The following is a 4,416-nucleotide window of genomic DNA, read 5'->3' on the forward strand; positions in this document are numbered from 1 at the left end:
TGGGTGGAGATTTGCAAACTTTCATAACGTTAATGCCATTGGTTTCCGGTGAGAAACTGACAGGTCTATTTCAAGGGTCAAAATTGCTACACTTCGTCCCTGGGTGGATTCGAACCACCAACCTTTCGGTTAACAGCCGAACGCGCTAACCGATTGCGCTACAGAGACAGACGGTGGGAGTTCCTTTTTCCAACTTGGGTCACTGAAAATAAACTCGAAGTGTTCTGTGTCTTCAATGTGGTTGAGGCCGGGTAGGAACTGGTAGAGACATCCGCCTCCAGAGCACCAGGGAAGTAAGTAGCCCAGAGAGAAGTGGGTCCTTTTCCCGCACTAGCGCCTGCTTAGATCTGAGACAGGACTCAGTTTCTACCCGGAAGATGCTAAGAAAACGAGAGCAGCCGAAGGTGAATGAACCTGACTCTTCGTCGTCGTTCCGTCGTTCAGTCGAGTCCGACTCTTTTGCGACCCCATGGACTGCAGCACGCCAGGCCTCCCTGTCCATCACCAACTCCCAGAGCTTGCTCAGACTCATGGCCATTGAGTCGGTGATGCCATCCAACCATCTCATCCTCTGTCGTCCCCTTCTCCTCCTGCCTTCAGTCTTTCCCAGAATCAGGGTCTTCTCGAATGAGTCAGTTCTTCGCATCAGGTGGCCAAAGTATTGGAGCTTCATTCAGCTTCAGCATCAGTCCTTTCAATGAATATTCAGGGTTGGTTTTTCTTTAAGATGGACTGGTTGGATCTTCTTGCAGTCCAAGGGACTCTCGAGAGTCTTCTCCAGCAGCACAGTTGGAAGGCATCAGTTCTTTGGCGCTCAGTCTTTTTTCTTGTCCAGCTCTCACATCGGTACATGACTACTGGAAAAACCATAACTTTGACTATACGGACCATTGTCGGCAAAGTAATGTCTGTGCTTTTTAATACACTGTCTAGGTTTGTCACAGCTTTTCTTCCAAGGAGCAAGCGTCTTTTAATTTCATGCCTGCTGTCACCGTTCACGGTGATTTGGCGGCGAAAGTCTGTCATTGTTTTCATTGCTTCTCCATCTATTTCGCCATGAAGCGATGGGACTGGATGCCATGATCTTAGTTTTTTGAATGTTGAGTTTAAAACCAGCTTTTTCACTCTTCTCTTTCACCCTCTTCAAGAGGCTCTTTAGTTCTTCCTCGCTTTCTTCCATAAAGGTGATGTCATCTGCATATCTGAGGTTATTGATATTTCTCCCGGCAATTTTGATTCCAGCTTGTGCTTCCTCCAGTCCGAAGTTTGGAATGACATACTTGGCATATAAGCCAAATAAGCAGGGTGACAATATACAGCCTTAACTACTCCTTTCCCAATTCTGAAACAGTCTGTTGTACCATGTCCAGTTCTAACTGTTGCTTCTTGACCTGCATACAGGTTTTGCAGGAGGCAGGTCAGGTGGTCTGGTATTCCCATCTCTTTAAGAATTTTCTACAGTTTGTTGTGATCTACACAGATGGGGGTCTTGGGGGGAATCCAAAATGAATGCTGTGGGTTCAGGAGTTCATTTGGTTTTCCTCAGAGAAATACATCACCATACTTTTTTGCCAATTTAGGCAATTTATGCGTTCATGCGTGAGTGTTAACTTATAATAACATTATTACTGTGAAAATTTTAAATACTGCATCACATATCCAATCATGTCTGGAAAAATATTATACTTAAGTAAAGGAGCATAGTGAAACAAAACTGATCTTCAATTTCAGCTGTTTAGAAGGATTTCTGCTAGTTTATTAGGCTCCCAGACAGAACATAGAGTTTATAAATGCCTGTAATTTATGGACTTTCACTCTGACATAATCCAGATTCAAATATTCAAGGGCCCTTATCCAGTGAAATCAACCTAGAGATTCTGGCCAGTGCTGGGCCTGATAAAGTTCATCTCTTCTCTCCACTTTGGAGAGAAGCTCCTCTCTTTGTTCTTGGGCCATTTAAAAACCCCAGGCTTCCTGAGCTGCATCTTCTCTGCCACAGGCATACCCAACCAGGTTACAACACCAGTTCTTCTCTGAACCCAGGCACTCACAAGAAGTGATTTTCTCTGTTGCACAAGTCCCAGGGCACCAACACATAGAATCTCTGTCTTCCTTCTGTACCAGCATCCCTTTAATAACGGTTCCAGATTAGGTGCAGGTCCAAGTTTTCACTGATTTCCAGTGAAATGAGAATACACACAATATATATATATGTATGTGTGTGTGTCTGTGTGTGTGTGTGTATCTCAGATAAGTTTGCCAAATGACCTCCAAGCCAACATTGTTTTTTCACACTTTAAATTTTTGTTTTTAAATGTCCCTTCTTTTATAACATTAAGATGAGGATAGATGACAGTTGATGTGGCTGTGATTGTTTTATTAATTTCCTAACTTAGCAAAACGAAAAGTTAGCAACCCTATGTTGGTCACCAGCATTTGGGGGAAATTTTTACTTCTCTATGAAGTCCTAGTTTGGGAATCACTACTTTCATCTTGGCCACAAAAAGTAAAAATAACTTTCAAGTTTATTCTAAAAACATATACATTTCCTGTACTTCACTTTGCATGTACACATGATAGCAATTCAAAAGAAGGTGGGAAAAGAAGAAAAGAAAAACTGAGGCAAAAAGAAAGTACAAAATGGGATAGTGAAATAAATCCAAAATATATCAGTAATCACAACAAATATAACTGGAGAAAATGTGCCAGTTAAAAACAAAAGTGGATTTTTAAAATATATTTTATTTTTATTTTGTTTAGAAGAATGACATTAAACATAAACAGAAAGACTGAATGTAAAAGAATTGTTACTCTTGAGAGTCCTTTGGACTACAAGGAGATCCAACCAGTTCATCCTAAAGGAAATCAGTCCTGAATATTCATTGGAAGGACTGACATTGAAGCTGAAACTCCAATACTTTGGCCGCCTGATGTGAAGAACTGACTCATTTTGAAAAGACCCTGATGCCGGGAAAGATTGAAGGCAGGAGGAGAAGGGGACAACAGAGGATGAGATGGTTGGATGGCGTCACCAACTCATGGGATGTGAGTTGGTGATGGATAGGGAGGCCGGGAGTGCTGCAGTCCATGGGGTCACAAAGAGTCAGACCCAAGTGAGCAACTGAACTGAACTGAACTGATGTCAGAAATATTCTAAGGAAAAAAAAGTTTGTACTTGGTATATATTAATAGCTATATGGTGGACAAACTAAAGTTTAAGAAATAAATTATCACTAGAAGAGGATGGTCACTATATGCTAATAAAAGATTAAACACATGATAAACACATAATACTCTAAACACATATGTATCTATTAAAATAGTATTAAAATATAAAAGCAAGAATTATTAGACCAAAAGGGAAATTAACAAATCTATCACCATAGTGGGAGAATTCAACATACTTCTCTCAGTATTTCATAGATCTAATAGTTCAGTTCAGTTAGTTCAGTCTCTCAGCCATATCTGACTATTTGCAACCCCGTGAATCATAGCACGCCAGGCCTCCCTGTCCATCACCAACTTCTGGAGTCTACCCAAACCCATGTCCATAGAGTCGGTGATCCCATCCAGCCATCTCATCCTCTATCATCCCCTTCTCTTCCTGCCCCCAATCCTTCCCAGCTTTTCCATATGAGTCAACTCTTCACATGAGGTGGCCAAAGTACTGGAGTTTCAGCTTCAACATCAATCCTTCCAATGAACACCCAGGACTGATCTCCTTTAGGATGGACTGGTTGGATCCTCTTGGAGTCCAAGGGACTGTCAAGAGTCTTCTCCAATGCCACAGTTCAAAAGCATCAATTCTTTGACGCTCAGCTTTCTTCACTGTCCATACATGACTACTGGAAAAACCATAGCCTTGACTAGACCGACCTTTGTTGGCAAAGTAATGTCTCTGCTTTTGAATATGCTATCTAAGTTGGTCATAACTTTCCTTCTAAGGAGTAAGCGTCTTTTAATTTCACGGCTGCAGTCACCATCTGCAGTGATTTTGGAGCCCAGAAAAATAAAGTCTGACACTGTTTCCACTGTTTCCCCATCTGTTTCCCATGAAGTGATGGGACCAGATGCCATGATCTTCGTTTTCTGAATATTGAGCTTTAAGCCACCTTGTTCACTCTCCTCCTTCACTTTCATCAAGAGGCTTTTTAGTTCCTCTTCACTTTCTGCCATAAGGGTGGGGTCATCTGCATATCTGAGGTTATTGATATTTCTCCCGGCAATCTTGATTCCAGCTTGTGCTTCTTCCAGCCCAGCGTTTCTCATGATGTACTCTGCATAGAAGTTAAATAAGCAGGGTGACAATATACAACCTTGACGTACTCCTTTTCCTATTTGGAATCAGTCTGTTGTTTCATGTCCAGTTCTAACTGTTGCTTCCTGACCTGCATACAGGTTTCTCAAGAGACAGGT

At 41.7% G+C, this 4,416-nt stretch overlaps 1 non-coding gene across 1 annotated transcript; it reads right to left on the reverse strand.

Moving 5' to 3' along the window:
- Nucleotides 1–94: 94 nt before the first annotated feature.
- Nucleotides 95–168, reverse strand: TRNAN-GUU. The gene has a single exon. It is a non-coding gene; the product is annotated as a tRNA-Asn (tRNA).
- Nucleotides 169–4,416: the final 4,248 nt, after the last annotated feature.

Source organism: Bison bison, unplaced genomic scaffold (genome assembly GCF_000754665.1).
Source record: "Bison bison bison isolate TAMUID 2011002044 unplaced genomic scaffold, Bison_UMD1.0 scf7180017864346, whole genome shotgun sequence".
Classification (NCBI taxonomy): Eukaryota; Metazoa; Chordata; class Mammalia; order Artiodactyla; family Bovidae; genus Bison; species Bison bison.